General features: G+C 44.6%; 1 protein-coding gene and 1 long non-coding RNA gene across 3 annotated transcripts in view; one reads left to right on the top strand and one right to left on the bottom strand.

Moving 5' to 3' along the window:
• Yme1l1 (YME1 like 1 ATPase) overlaps positions 1-16487 on the bottom strand; it is a 128700-nt gene that overhangs the window by 51189 nt on the left and 61024 nt on the right. The window lies entirely within an intron of this gene.
• LOC134473613 (uncharacterized) lies at positions 4966-16386 on the top strand. 2 transcript variants are annotated; one of them, XR_010043962.1, is made up of 3 exons: positions 4966-8576; positions 13717-14218; positions 15353-16386. It is a non-coding gene; the product is annotated as an uncharacterized LOC134473613 (long non-coding RNA). The 2 variants fall into 2 exon arrangements; XR_010043963.1 differs by lacking the exons at positions 13717-14218; positions 15353-16386 and adding an exon at positions 9658-12745.

Genomic DNA, 16487 nt, shown 5'->3' with positions numbered 1-16487 from the left:
ACATGGCCAATGTCAAAGTCCTCTCCCTCCTCTTCATCGACATCCATCCATCCACAACACTCTTCTGTTATGAAAGTGTTTTGTCATAATGGATCATCTTCATCACTCATGCATGAGTAATCTGACGATTCATTCACTTGTGACCTCCTCCAAGATATAGTTTTCACATGCCATTGTACAGAACTGGGCTATTTCCACCAGAAAAATCAAAAGAAAGCTTTTAAAAAGACAAATCCTGGAGTAATGGGAGATTATTGAACCCTCTTTGATGCTTGAATAAACACACAAAAGCAGTTAGATGGAGCACAACGTGGGTGAAAATCCCATTTTGAGACTTTTCCACTTGCTCACCCACTTCATTGTTTGACACAGCAAGTTGGTAATCACATAAACTGCTTTCCAGTGTTCCTCAGGGGAAGGTAGTGACATGCCCAGCTGGCTATTGCACTAAAGTAAAATTTACTGGTACAGGATAGGCCTACTGCATGTGGTTATGTTGCTACCTACACTCTAATATGTCCTTGTGTCTCCTGAAACCTTTTCTTAACCAAAGACCCACTCCAACAGTAGAGTGGCCAACTCTTCTGTATTTGGCACAGAGGACTTTTACTTTGTACTTTTTCTACCTTCTTGCTTTGCATCTAATTGGGTGAGGTTTCCCATCTCGTCTCCCAGTCTCTGCTTTTGATTGGGAAGACACTGCCCCTTCATTAGAAGGGAATTAGAGCTTGCAAGAGTTTGCCTCTGTCAGGTGGCTGTTTCATGAGCCTTGCAGCATCTTGTCCTTGCTCTTTTTCATCTTCTTCTTCTTTATTTTTTAAAATTTTATTTTATTTTATGTTTTTCGTATCAGGGATCAAACTCAGGACCTCACACTTGCCAGACAGATCTTATGCTGCTGAGTTAAATCCCTGGCCTAAATAGAGGATAAAACCAAGGAAAATAAAACAGAACAAAACCGATCAAGATAAACCAGTATAAGTGATACAGGTCTTTAAAACTTAGAAAATCAGCAATAGTTACCATAATGCCTCTATCATCTTCAAAATAGCTGCAGATACCTTTGGACCTGGTAAAAATCAAACAACAGAATAGAGCAGAAACAACAAACACAAAACAATGACTGCAGTAAAGGACTTCAAAACAAGCTCACAGTAAGTCCAGAATGGCTACCATAACACGTCTTGCTATCTTTTGAACAGTTGTTCATGGCATCAGATTTAATATAATCAAACAAAATGAAAGAATAAAACCCAACCAACAAAGCAATGAAAATGACATGGTTTCCAGGCAGGGCCCACCCCCTTGTGAGGCCTGGTTCTCGCTCCACAGTCTGCGAATGCTGCTGACTGGGAGAGAGGCTTGGGCGTGGCTGTCCCCACTCCAGCAGCAGCTGTCCTGCTCTTCTGCAGGAGTCATTCGTTTTGGAGTCAATGGGCTCGTCACCTGTGTAAAAGCTATTTATGTTTTCTTTGAGGATGCCGTGGATATAACTTTGAAAATCCCAAGGCCACCCCAGGGTGGTGTGAATCCGTGGCAGTTAAACATAGCCATATACAGGATGCTGCCCCACATCTGGGGAGTGAGTTTGTAGTTTCCTCCACGTATGCCACACTGTGTCTCAGGAAATACAGTACTACAGGGTGCCTTGTTTTCTTTTCAATATGTGAGCCTCTAACATGTAGAATACAAAACCAGTCCTGATTTTCATAAAGGTCCACATATTCAGCTTTAACAGACTTTTCTTCAGACTTGAGTTCCTGCAAAAAAATTCTCCTTTGTGAGCCAGGGTCTTGCTCTGTAGCCCAGGCTGGCCTTGAACTCACAGTGATCATCTTGCCTCAGCCTCCTGAGTGCTGGATCACAGGCATGTGGGACCACAGCTGGTTCTTTCATTTCAACCTAAGGGACTCCTCTACCCAAGGCAGGCCTAGTAGGAAGGACGGACATTCTTCAGTGCTTGCATCTAGGAATGTCTGAGCTTTCCCCCTCATTTTAAGGACAGTTTTGCTGGATGTAAAATGCTTAGTTGAGAGAGCTTTTTGTTTTGTTTCACTGTTTCATTCACACAGCACATGTCCACCTGTTTCCTTCTGTCCTCCTGTAACAGAATATCCCGCACCCCAGTCAGTATACTGCAGTTCTTAGTTGTCCAGGTAACAGTTCTGTCTCTAAGAAACGGCTGGTCACTGAGACGCCTAGCTGGTCACTGTGATGCACGCTGCATAAACCAACCCCAATCAACAAGCCATTTTGCCCCGGTACTCCCCACTTGCTTATCCTATACAGGCCTCAGACCATCAGAGATCAGGCCCTGATATTCTGGGAATGTACCAATCAGTGCCCGTTGGTGTAAATAAATGTGTCTCCAACTCCTGGGTGTCCTTTCTGTGACTGTGCTTGCCGCTGCTCTCCAAGGATTTTGAGGATAAGTCTAATGATTATGTTTTTGGGGAATTGCTGTCAGCTGCACAGGCATTAATTTATTTGTCATATTTTATACACTGAACGTTACGTTATTCTAATGTAAGTGAAGTTGCAGCATCACTTTGACACCAGTAAGAATTAAGAGCAAAAGGAACTGGAGATGCTGAGTGTAGACATCATGGGATCTCTAAATGCAAGAGGTATTACAGATGCTGAGAACAGATTCTCAGAACAGAAACAAAAAGGGATATTGAAGCATCCTACAGGTCTGAATTTCTAAAACAAAAGTGTCAATCTCCATAACTCACATTAGTAAGACATTTTGTAACATTTTTCTGTTAGAATCAAAAGACCCTCATGGCCAAGAGTGTGATGAGTGAAGTGGAGGTGACCAGCTCTGCCTGGGCCCACTGGCACCATGACCTCACAAGATCCCCTGTGAGGTCACAGCAGTTAGCTGTGTAAGGTAGGGTGTTCACCCCAGAGACTCTTTGTGGGTGAAGTAGATTGGTGTTTGGAGTTGAGTTGGCGTTTTGAGATTCGAAATTTTTGTCATTGATTTTATAAAGCCTAGTTCCATCAGGGCACCCTTCGAGGTGGGTAAAACATCTTTGCTGGACGTCATGTCATCGTCCACAGAAATGTCATCGTTCACAGGAAACTTCCATCAAGACTATGACGTGCTGATGCCCCTTGGTGAGGGTCACTTTGCCAAGGTGGTACTCGCTGAACATGTGAGCACAAGGATGCTGGTAGCTGTGAAGGTACTTCAAAAGGACAAGTTGAGGCCTACTGCTGTTAGACGGGAGGTCAGCATCCTAAAGGACCTTCAGCACCCCAATATCATTCAGTTGCTGGAAGTGTCAGAAAATAGTACCACTATGTTCCTGGTAATGGAATATGCACGCGGGAAAGACCTGCAGCGACATATCAAGCGTGCTGAGAGACAGAAGCTGCAGGAGGAAAGGGCACGGCTGATATTCCGAGAACTCCTGGAGGCTGTGCAGTACTGCCATAACAGGGGAGTCATCCATGGGGACCTGAAACCGGCGAACATATTAATGGACCGTGAAGGCCACCCCAAGCTCAGCGATTTTGGCGTGGCTTTCAGGTTCCTTCCTGGCCAGGAGGTGACCACGTGTGGAGGCACCCGAAAGTATGCTGCCCCAGAGATATTTTTACAAAAGAAATACCAAGGCCCACCACTGGACATTTGGTCTTTAGGGATACTTTTATTTGAGATGCTCGCTGGGGTACGCCCATTTAGTGGGAGCCAAACACGACTGACAAAGGATGCCCTAAAGGGGCGATACCAGTTTCCCCAGCACTTCTCCAAAGAGGTGCAAAGCTTAATAAAGGGTCTTCTCAACCCTGACCCAAGAATGCGCCCTACTTTAGAGAAAGTAAGGCAGCATCCATGGCTTCAGCTTGAATCTGTCCCTTGTCATCCTCCTCAACTGCTCCCCAAGGCCACAGAAAGGGCAATATTGCACATTATGGCTGGGAAGGGGTACAACCGGCTGAAGGTGATTGATGCAGTGAAGTGCAGAAAATACGATCCTGACATGGCGCCCTTCCTGCTACTACAGGACATGGCACTCGAGAAACTCCACTTGAGGTCTGAGGTGAAGCCCACACACAAACGTGAGGCTGAAGATCTGTTTGAACAGTCCACAAACAAAGATGAGTATACAGATGAATATCAGCCATCTTCATCTCCTCCCCCTGTAGCATCTCACAAACCAAGCCGTGCTATTGCTACTACCAAGGCCTGCCAGCCCAGCCATACTACTACCATCAAGTCCTGCCATCCAGGCCCTTCTACTCCCAAAGCATCCCGTCAACCAAGCCCTGCTTCTCCCATCAAGTCCTATCATCCAGGACCTGCTACCCCTAAAGCATCCCGTCAACCAAGCCCTGCTTCTCCCATCAAGTCCTACGATACAGGACCTGCTACCCCTAAAGCATCCCGTCAACCAAGCCCTGCTTCTTCCATCAAGTCCTACCATTCAGGGCCTGCTACCCCTAAAGCATCCCGTCAACCAAGCCCTGCTTCTTCCATCAAGTCCTACCATTCAGGGCCTGCTACCCCTAAAGCATCCCGTCAACCAAGCCCTGCTTCTCCCATCAAGTCCTATCATCCAGGACCTGCTACCCCTAAAGCATCCCGTCAACCAAGCCCTGCTTCTCCCATCAAGTCCTACGATACAGGACCTGCTACCCCTAAAGCATCCCGTCAACCAAGCCCTGCTTCTTCCATCAAGTCCTACCATTCAGGGCCTGCTACCCCTAAAGCATCCCGTCAACCAAGCCCTGTTTCTCCCATCAAGTCCTACGATACAGGACCTGCTACCCCTAAAGCATCCCGTCAACCAAGCCCTGCTTCTTCCATCAAGTCCTACCATTCAGGGCCTGCTACCCCTAAAGCATCCCGTCAACCAAGCCCTGCTTCTTCCATCAAGTCCTACCATTCAGGGCCTGCTACCCTTAAAGCATCCCGTCAACCAAGCCCTGCTTCTCCCATCAAGTCCTATCATCCAGGACCTGCTACCCCTAAAGCATCCCGTCAACCAAGCCCTGCTTCTCCCATCAAGTCCTACGATACAGGACCTGCTACCCCTAAAGCATCCCGTCAACCAAGCCCTGCTTCTCCCATCAAGTCCTATCATCCAGGACCTGCTACCCCTAAAGCATCCGGTCAACCAAGCCCTGCTTCTTCCATCAAGTCCTACTATACAGGACCTGCTACCCCTAAAGCATCCCGTCAACCAAGCCCTGCTTCTCCCATCAAGTCCTACGATACAGGACCTGCTACCCCTAAAGCATCCCGTCAACCAAGCCCTGCTTCTTCCATCAAGTCCTACCATTCAGGGCCTGCTACCCCTAAAGCATCCCGTCAACCAAGCCCTGCTTCTCCCATCAAGTCCTATCATCCAGGACCTGCTACCCCTAAAGCATCCCGTCAACCAAGCCCTGCTTCTCCCATCAAGTCCTACTATACAGGACCTGCTACCCCTAAAGCATCCCGTCAACCAAGCCCTGCTTCTTCCATCAAGTCCTACCATTCAGGGCCTGCTACCCCTAAAGCATCCCGTCAACCAAGCCCTGCTGTTCCCATCAAGTCCTGTAAAACCAGCCGTGCCTCTACTGAGTCATACTGGCAGCCCAATCCTGCCTCTCCCGGTGAGTCCTTCCAGCACAGCCCTGGGACTCCAAATGCTGCCTTCACTGCTGCCCCAGCCCCTGTCAGCAGTAGGAGGTGGGGCTGGAAAACTGTCAAGAGAACCATGAGAGACTGCCTGCAGGCCCTGTGCTGCTGCCCCCTATCGACGTGCAAGTGTCACAAACACAAGGTGGTCGCAGTGTAAGTACTGCACAGTAGAGAACCAGAGGTCACTCAAGGAGTCTGAGTGGTCCGGCTGCTTCCTCAGAATGTGCTGTGTCTCGATATCATTTTCAACTGTCAGGGAAGAACTGTAGGGAGGAGAGGAGGGGAGGGAGAAGGGTAGGTGTGGGCAGAGGCCAGGTGTGGGTAGGAGGAGTTGCAGTGGGGTCTGCTGCAGAGGAGGCTGGAGTGACCACAGCCACCACTGTATGCTGTGTTTCCCAGTGAGCGTGCATTACACATGTCTCCTTGCCTTTGTAGTGCAGATCCATGATCCCTCCTATGGATGTGGTCATCCTGACAGCGAGGTCAGCCACACAAGTGGAAGCCACAGTGAGTTGCCTTGCAGCCCTTTGTGCAGGGAGCTGGAGGGGAGAGGAGGAGTCAAGATCACTAGTGTATCCTGTGGGCGAGAAGCAGAGGGAGGGGTTGGTGCACAGCATGGGAAGGCTGCACAGGCACCAGGAACTGAGAGCCAGCGAGAGGAAGACAGGAGGAGCAGGGGGGAGAGTCACCTGGCTTGTGTCCTGCTGTCTGAGGGAGGCTGCCCCAGGGACAGGGAGGGCTGGGCACCATGGACCTGACCACAACCTCCCATGAGGATGCAGGGAGACCTGGGTACCATGGACCTGACCACACCTGACCACTACCTCCCTTATTGTGCCTGGCAGTAGGGTGTGTTCTGGGAAGAGCAAGGGGTCATCTACCATCACCCCCACACATCCCCATGAAGAGACATGGACCCAAACCCTGGTCTTCTGAATGCTGTCCCCAAGTCTGTGTCTGCAAGCCTTTGAAAGGAGCCCATTGAAGTCTTGTGTCAGTAAACAGAGACTCATATCCAGCCTTGAGGGCACACAGGCATGCGTGTGGTGGGGACAGAGTTTGGAACAAGAGAAATCTCCACACGTGATGGTGTTGCTTGCCACCGTGGGAACAGTGACATTTGGTAAAGAGAAGACATTCGTGGCTTCCAAACTGTGGTCTGTGTTTGCAGCACCTGGGGCAGGATCTGAACCAGAGAGTGTTCAGGGCAAGTTGGAACATGCACATAACACATGTCATGGTGCATCTTGCTTCTGCATTTTCTCATTTTCTATCTTTGTACTTGTTTTCTGCCTTGAGGCTTGTAAATTGCTTATGGTCAGTAGTTTATTACTAGTATTGGGACCTCTTAAGGAAATGACTATTTTCAGAGATGTTCTGTAGGGGTAGCTGGCTTTGGATTCTGTCATCCCAAGATTTTGCCTCTTCTTTTCTTAAAGGAACTTTTTTTTTTTTTTCAAAACGAGAAACTATGGAATTTCTTTTTTGGTACTGGGAGTCAAACTCAGGGTCTTGTGTTTGCCAGGCAGGAGCTGTGCCACTGAGCTCCATCCCCAGCCCTGCCTCTTCAGTTCGGTAGGAATGAAGGGCTGCTGCCTGTTTGGCCCAGCACCCAGTTCTTATAGTTCTGTAGTCCAGAACTACAGGATTGTTTGTGCCCCTCAGACAACTGAGGTGGTGGTGTTCAAAGAAGATCAGTTGATGCCAATAACTCTGTCACTTTGGCTAACATAGTACAATCAGCTATAACAACTGCAACCAACACAGCCAGGAAATGATAAACTCTTATGACCAAGGACATGCCTGCTTTAATCACAGGTATGAGATTTGTAGTTACACAGCCAACTATAAGGCAAAGCAGAATATTATATACAGTAAGTATATACTCAGTAGAGCAATTTGCCCTAAAGGGAGAAAATTTATTAGGGATACCAAGAAAATATAGAAAAATAAAAGAGAGATAAGAAGACTGAAGTACAAAGGGAGATTACCAGGCCTTAGAAAACGAGTGATAAAACAGGAGCAAAAAGCAGGACCAAAAAAGAGAGAAAAATACAAAAGCTGAGAACAATGTACACAGGCAGGAAAAACAAAACACAAAGACAAAAAGTTCTCTGACTTTAAACCTGTGGCAGGCCTCTGCGGTCTGTGGTCTTATTGCAGTGTCCAGTGCAGAGAAGACAGTGGAGGCACTCCAAGCCCAGCTGCGTGCTGTCAGATCCCAGCAAGCCTGCAGTAGTGTTTCGGGCCCCTGAGTTAGCTAGAAATACTATAGGCAGGGAGACAGGGCTAGGTCCTGAAGGAGCCAGTGCAGGAGCTCAGATACCTTGCAGCTAAGGGGAGACAGGCACCTCCTGCTGTGGGCCAAACCTCAAGACAAAAGATCAAACAAATACATCCATAAGGACTGATGTTCTAAATAGCTTCTTAGCACCCCGCGGAAGTCAGGAGTCACCATTCCAACCCCCTAGGGAAGATTCACTGCTCTCTAAGAATGCCTGCTTTCTAAGTGGCTCACTTCCCCATTTGTCCCCAATTTAATGAATTTACCTGAACTATTAATCTTATTGGTTAACCATAGTTCTGCCCTACCTTATGCCCATCTGCCTTGTGAGTTCCCAGTTTTGCCCACAAGTCCATCTCATCCCATGATTTTCCTCTATAAACGTCCCTGGGAAAGACAGAGTCCCACTGCTTGGGACTCCTCCTGTCTCTCTCAGACAGAAGCTTGCTTTCTCTCAATAAATATATTTTACTCTTTACCTCTATTGTTCCTAAAATTTACTCTTTGATTTTAGAGAACACGAATTCACCTTCAGCCGGTTGTACCCCTTCCCAGCCATAATGTGCCCTTTCTGTGGCTTTGGGGAGCAGTTGAGGAGGATGACAAGGGACAGATTCAAGCTGAAGCCATGGATGCTGCCTTACTTGCTCCAAGGTAGGGCGCATGCTTGGGTCAGGGTTGAGAAGACCCTTGATTAAGCTTTGCACCTCTTTGGAGAAGTGCTGGGGAAACTGGTATCGCCACTTTAGGGCATTCTTTGTCAACTGTGTTTTGCTCCTACTGACATAGTAGGTCAGGAGTTTCACTCCCCTATATCATTTGGAGGTCTTCCACTGAGATCAGCCAGCTTGGTGCATGCTCCAGTATCTTAACAGTATTGAAAGTATGGCTCACATCATGAGTCACTTAGTTAAAAATGTTCACAGTATGTTGTACATCTAAGAAAGCACAATAAATACAACATATTATGGACCTTTTTTTTTTTTTTGTCCCAGGGATTAAACTCACAACTTGCAGTTGTCAAGCAGGCACTTATGCCACTGAGCTAAATCCCTAGCCCGATATTACAGACTTTTAAAACTAACTGTGTGGTCCTTGAGACAGTAAACTGTCTGCATTCAAGGCCTGGATCCACCTGAAACTGCATGTACAATTCAGGTGAACTTACGTCTTGGCTTGCTGGCCTTAAGAACAGTAAGGATACCCTAGCAATAATTAAAATCTGTTGTGACTGTCACATCTTTTGTCTTTTTTTTCCTTTAGATCACCTTATCTCCTAGGTTACTGAATTAAACAGTGTATGTAAAGGTCCTGGAGGAGTGATGTTCCATCAAGTGTCACACATGTATTTTATTTTAATTGTGGTTTTTGTTAATCTATGTTCAAGCAGAGGTAGGAAAGTTTATGTTCACGTATAGAAAAATCTCTTGCATGTGTATTTCAACAAAAGAATATGTAATAGAGCAGTAACCCTTCTTCACTTATTCTTAATAATAAAATAAACTGATTACTATGTGTACTGTTTCAGGCACTTAATAAAGCCCAACATAACACAATACAAACCGTACTGATGCCACTGGATATTAAAGGAATTAAGCAACTGAGCTACACTAGACTTCATTTCAGCATTTTAGATCCTTTCAAAGGACTACACTTGAATGTCTTTGCACGATGACCACTTAGTTCTTTATACTCTGACCTTGGTTAAGCCCAGTTATGTTCCTTTTGTTACCAGGGTTCTCCAGGTGATCACCTGATTGCTCCACTCCTGATTGGTCAGCTTTTTAATACTGAGACACCTGATGAGCTTATTCATTTATTTATTCATGGACCACTGTTTCTTGCTTGTACCTCTGGCTGACTAAACTAGGAACAGATTCAGTCTTGCAAGATTGTTGCAAAAAACAGAAAAAAAAATTCGTCTTCTACTTGAAAAAGCCCATCTAAATTTAAAAAAAATAACTATTCTTCCGGGAGAACATGGCGGACAGATAACAGCAACTACCAGAGGCTCTCTGAAAAACTAGGCTCAGAAGCCAGGTATGGTGCGGACTAAAGAGACATAAGCAGGTGGAGTTATGCTCTGCTGACTCAGGAACGAAGTCCGCTGAGAGAAACCAACTTGGAATGCAGTCCTGGTGCTAAAACAGGAACAGAAAAGCCTCTGCTGGACCCCGCGCCATTGGAAGCCGCGAGTTGGGTTTCCCACCGCGCGGTGGCTGGCTGCCTCTACATCGGCTCAGCAAGGAGAGAGACACACGGAAACTCTGAGAACGGGAGTTTGCGAATGGAGTCGAAAACAGGATGGGCAGGGAGGCATGTTCTGACTTGTGGCGAGGTCAGTGAGAGAAACTGACACTCCACCACAGTTTGAGTCCAGCGGATTTTCTGGGCCCGAGCAGTCCTGCGGGAGCAGGGCGCGGTGGCGACTCCAGCCACACATTCCCCTCTCGGGCGGGATTGGTGAAAAGTGCCTGGCCTGCGCGAAGCTGCCGGCGGACCCCATAGGCTGGCCCGACCCAGATCCCAGAGCCCCACGGAGGCCGGGAGGGGCGGGCCCCGCGTAGGCTGCCTGGTGCGCAGAGGTGAGTGGGAACACCTAACTGGCGCAATTCAATCAGGCTGTGGCTGACAGGGAGAGAAGCTGGGCCTCTCATATAAGCTTGCATATATAAGGAACAGGGAATATGGGAAGAGGCAGCAACAAGAAAGGCTCCTCGGCCCCCAACTCTGAGAAACAGGCAATAGCGGACACCGCACCAATAGACATAAAGCGCCATATAGAGAGCCTCATAGACCAATTCAGGAATGAAGTTATCAATGACCTGAAGCTAGAAGTATGCAAAATTGTTAGAGAAATGCTAAGTACCACCCAAGAAAAAACAGATGGTGGAATGGAAGAAGAGAAAAAGAGGGGAGAATTGTTTGATGGAGATAACAGGGAAAGTAAAGAATACGTGAAGCAGGTTCAAAGGGACTACCAAGAAACTAAGAAGTCTATCGAAGACTGGCATAACAGCTTGAAAGAAACTAAGGACAGACTATCTGAACTGGAGGGCAGAATTGTAATATGGGAGAATGAAATGAAAAACTTCTTGAAAATAATAAAGAAACAAACAGCAATAATACAAAGACAAGAAGATGATAAGAGGATCCATAACTTAAGGATTAAGAACACAAAAGAAGAAGTAGGGACACAAACAAATGAACTACAAAAGCTACTCACAGAAATAATCCAGGAGAATTTTCCTAATTTAGCAAAAGGTAAAGATACTCAGATGTATGAGGCATACAGGACCCCAGCTACCTACAACCCAAACAGAGCAACACCCAGGCATATAATAATAAAAATTCCAGAAATTCAATACAAGAACAGAATATGAAAAGCTGTCAGAGACAAGAAACAGACCACTTACAAGGGAGCACCCATCAGAATTACAGCAGATTTCTCTGCACAAACCATCAAATCACGAAGAGCGTGGGGGGAAATAATTCAAGCTTTGAAAGATAATAATCTCCAGCAAAGATTGAGATATCCTGCACAACTGTCCCTGGAAATTGATGGAAAAACAAGGTGCTTCCAGGATAAAGAGGAACTGGGGGAATTTGCAACCACCAATTCAACTCTAGAGAGAGTATTACAGGATATTCTAAAAAAAGAAAAATACAAAGAATCCAGAAATAGTGGAGGCCACAACGAATGGAGCAGAGAACAAAGTGAAGAAGACAAACTGACAGCTACTGACAGAATAAGAGCTCAACAGAAATGAGGCAGAGAAGATTGGATGATAGGAACAGCTATTTTGGAGAAAATGACATCTTAGTAGGTAATACTGATTTAGTATCATCTTGTTTTGAAGTCTCATCTAGCTTTTGTCCTTCTGTCTCCATTGGTCTAAACAGGTTGTATCTTATTGGATTTTATTATGTACGATAGTATAAGCAAAAACCTTTTAAAGACAAGGAGATTATACAGAAACCATTGTTCATTTTCTGTTAGTCGATTCTAAATACTCTGTAATGCTGTCATTCTCTTAAATGGTTTTACATTGTTTTGATATACTTAATGCTACAGTATACGAAGTTGTACTCAAGGATTTCAAGGAAAGAGATAATATGGTAACTACTTTTAGGTCAGGATTATCTAGTGGTGAAACAGTATTCTGCTTAAATGGTTATCTTTTGATCTGCGCTGTTTTGTTGTTATGCCCTCTTTTATCTCAATCTCCACTCCATTATTTACTTTTTTATTTTTATCCTTTTAATTAAAGGAAAAAATAGCAGGATATATTATAGTAACCCACTTTGACTTTCCATTACCTCGATTTAAAGCCCTGTATTACTCTCACCATCTGGTTTTTAACTGATGTTCCCCTATTCTGTTTTGCTGGATAGTATCAGGTTCGAAAATTTAGGCATCAGCTGTGAAGATAATGAGACTCATTATAATGCCCATTCTCATTGACTTTTATCTACTTTTGAAGACCTACAATGTCTCCAATGTTTTGGTTTTGTCGGTTTTATTCTTTACTGTTTTGTTCAATTGTATTATAACTAACGATATAGGCAATTCTATTAGAGATAGCGGGAGGCATTATGGTAACCATTGTTGATCACCTTGTATTATGTTTTCACATTATCTATTATGTCCACCCTTTTGACTTGACCGATTGCATTCTGTTATGTCCCATTTGGTTTTACTCTCTTCCAAAAAAGTAATAAGAACCGTGGGAGCAATGAAACCCAAATTGTACAAAAGAGAGGAAAAGAAAGTGCTCTAAACTATATAACTGCATGTATATTTAAGTGTATAAGATAGAAAATGATATCAGAGTTTTATTGGATCATTGAACAGAACTATTTGCAGTATCATTGATGGAATGTCCACTTTACAAGCTTTAATTTTGTGACTTGAACAATTATTTCTAAGATGACAATATGTAATCCATTAACTAGTGATTTCCTACTGTTCATTTTTTTTCTGCAAATCTGTATAACTTGTACCCTTTCTCTGCTTTTTTTTCTTTTCTCCTTAAATAGAATTAAAAAATAAATAAATAAAAATAAAAAAATAACTATTGTGCCCAATGTGACTGGTGATTATAGAGATAAAATACAAGTTCTTGCATGTGCTGTGGATATCTGGGAGACTATGCCGCACAATTACTTTTGTTACCTATGAAAAAGCCTTTTTTTTTTTTGTTAAGTATGTAATTTCAGTAAAACAGTGGCCTGCCATGTGGGCAATGGCCCACCCTGGGACAAAAAAAAAGCAGTGTGCCATCCGGATAAAACCTGCCTCTGATCCAGAATGCCAAAACCATGTTTTCCTTTTGTCCCACCCCAATTGGACAACCAGAGATGAGGAGGTTCCTTATCGGTATCGCCAGTTCTTCTCAGTAGCCATTAGGGCACCCCAGAAAACCCACCAATTTGCCCAAGAGAGCAGAGGTGAGGCAATTGGCTCAACAGAGACTTATTAGTCTCCCTCGGAGTTTTCTGAAAAGAGTGCAAAAGCCCTATCACATTTATACACCAGTAGTGGCTAAAAATGCAAGGGCCATTAATATTGCCTTTGTAACCCAGTCGGCCACTGATATTAAGCAAAAATTGCAAAAGTTTGAGAGATTTGAGGAAATGCCCTTCAATCAGTTATTAGAGGTTGCTTAAAAGATATTTGACAACCGGGAGGACCCTAAAGACCAGGCTTAAGAGGTTTCTGCTGGGCAGAAAAACTGCATTGGTTGTTGGACTTTCCATAAAAAAATAAAAATAAATGACTCTTTCCTCCCAGCAGATGCAAGCCATCCAACAGATTCCAGTGCCTGTGACTAAAAACCAAGTGCAAAAATTTCTAGGAGCCATAGGACTGATGCAGAGTTTGGGACCCTGGCAGAGGCCTGTTGCCTATCTTTCCAAGAGACTTGATTATGTGGCAGCCAGATGGCCACCTTGTCTGTGGGTGTTTTCCTCGGTAGTCATCCTGATAGAGGAGACACAAAAACTGACTTGTGGACCAAAATTCTTGATTGTCTCCTCCTATTCGCTGGAGACTCTAATCAAGCCTCCACCGGACCAATGGCTGCCCAACTCCCAAGTCATGCATTATCAGGCATTACTTCTAGATCTGACTACCATCAGTTTCAAGGGACAGCGGCTTCAAACCCTGCTACTCTGCTGCCTGATGATGCCCCTCCTTGCCCCTCCACATCTGTATTGGGGACCAGACTTGACAGATGAGCCACTATTCAGAGTTCCTTTGTATTTCTCCGATGGAAGCAGTTAAATTTATCCAGGTAAGTGGGTCGTGGGAGCAGCCATTACTACAGACTCGCAGATTCTATGGGAACCAAGCCTGGAGCCAAAAACATTGGCCCAACAGGCTGAACTCATTGCCCTCAGTGAGACCTCAAGTTGTCAGTATGCATTTGTTACTGCCCATGTTCATGGGACCATTTATAAAGAATGGTGCTTATTGTCTTCTGGGGCCAAAAGATTAAAAATGTTTCCCAAATTTTGGACTTGTTGGCTGCCATCTGGATGCCAGGAAGAGTGGCTATTATCCGCTGTAGAGCCCATTGAGCAGGAGATGGCCTTGTTATATGAGGAAATAATTTGGCAGATGCCACCACCCACAAGGCAGCTGTAGAATCAGTGGGGATTTGAGATAGCCCTGACATTACTGCATTCCCACCTACTTTGTCAGAGCCTATTTGCACTTGAAAAGACTTGCATTTGGGGACTAATATCAAAGCTTGCCCAGCCTGTGAGCCTCAGATGCCCTCAGTGCCATTTGGTGAACCCAAAGCAACCACTCACTAAGTGGGACTATGCCTAGAGAACACTGGAAAGTAGACTTTACAGAAATGGGAAAGCCTGGACTTCAATGATATGAGTATTTACTTGTAATGGTTGATAGTTTCACTGGATGGATAAAAGCTTCTTCTACAAAATCTGAGTTAGCTGTGATAGTCAAAAAGCTCTTATGTGAGGTTGTCCCACAATTTGGCCTCCCCTTATCCATCGGGTCTGAGAATGGCCTGGTTTTTATGGCCCAGATAACTCAAAAACTAACCAAAGCCTTGCAGATCAATTGGAAACTCCATTGTGCTTACTGCCTTCAAAGTTCAAGACAAGTAAAAAGATAAACCAGACATTAAAGATGGTAATTACTAATGGCCTTAGAAACTGGTGAGAACCAGGGGAGTCTCCTTCCTTTTTTGACCTCTTGCATGCGCAATGTACCCTCTATGTTACTGATATTTCCCCTTTTGAGGCTTTATATGAGAGAACTCCTCTTATACCTAAGATTTCTGAGGAAAAATTAGCTGATTTAGCTAATCAAGATCTTATTAAGTCTCCCCAAACTCTTCAGGGAGTTCTGACTTCCATCCACCGGTTATTTTAACAACAACATCCTCCACCTGCAGCCCACTGTGAGGACAAACACCTTGCTGTAGAGCCTGAGTCGCCGGTGCTCATCAACAGGATTCACCATGGATCTCTTGAGCCATTGAAAAGGTCCCTACATTGTAGTCCTCAGCACTCCAACTGCTATCAAAGTAGCCAGAAAGCCTACCTCGATGCATCATTCCCACTTCAAGCAGGTCCTGGCTTCCAAAGGCGATCAACCTACAGATAAGTGGACTGCCATTCCCTCCAAGGACTCTTTAAAGCTCAGGATTGCCAAATGTAACTAATAATCTTATGTTCTCCCTTATGGAGACCCCAAGGAGGCCTCTATCTGGCTTTTAAAAAATTGTTAATTATGTGACAAAACAGTGAATTTAAATGTTGGTTTTCTTTCTCCTTTTGGTTAACAGCTTTAATAATGACAGCTGCAAGAAATTTGTTAATCTTCCTATTGGGCCTTGTATTATACACAGATTAGTAAACTATGTCAAAGGTTCAAATTATACAGCTTATGATTTTAAAGACGCAAGGTTATAAACAGGTACCTATGTCTGAAAACCCATGAGCCAATGATTTGGTGCACTGACTAAAATCAGTGGGGAAAGCTGTACACTAGCTAAAAGAGCTTTGTTATGTTTGTATTAAGCCAAAGTACCTGTAACGCCACCTACTGTTTTGTATGCAATTCCCCCCCTCTGGGTGACCTAACTGATATGTTAATCAATGCTCCCTTCTGTAAAACATTGTAAATCCCGGGAACCTAACCTAATTGATATGTTAACCATTGTTGCCCTCTACTAATAACAGATGTGGTGCTAAAATCAGCTGACAAAGAATTAACTAATGCTAGACTACTCTGTCCTCTGCTAAGGAAAACATTTCCTTAGCAGATTTCCTGATCCACCCCCATAACCCCTTTACTTTGTAAACTCTGCTCTCTACAAGAGGCTAGAAAGCCTTAAGGAGGACACACAGCTTTTGCAAATTCCAACTGCACTGTGTTACAGGGCCCAGGATAAAATAAATCAGCGCTGCTTTTTGAAAATAAAAACATGTCTTGCCCATTTTTGAACTTGAGTTTAGGCTTTGGGGGGCTTGTTTGTGGATTACAAGATTTAATGGCATATTTTTATTATTTTATTCTTTCACATG

This window comes from Cavia porcellus, unplaced genomic scaffold (assembly GCF_034190915.1).
Source record: "Cavia porcellus strain 051 isolate PalLab524CR breed Dunkin Hartley unplaced genomic scaffold, mCavPor4.1 scaffold_27, whole genome shotgun sequence".
NCBI lineage: Eukaryota > Metazoa > Chordata > Mammalia > Rodentia > Caviidae > Cavia > Cavia porcellus.
This window is presented reverse-complemented; position numbering and strand designations above follow the sequence as displayed.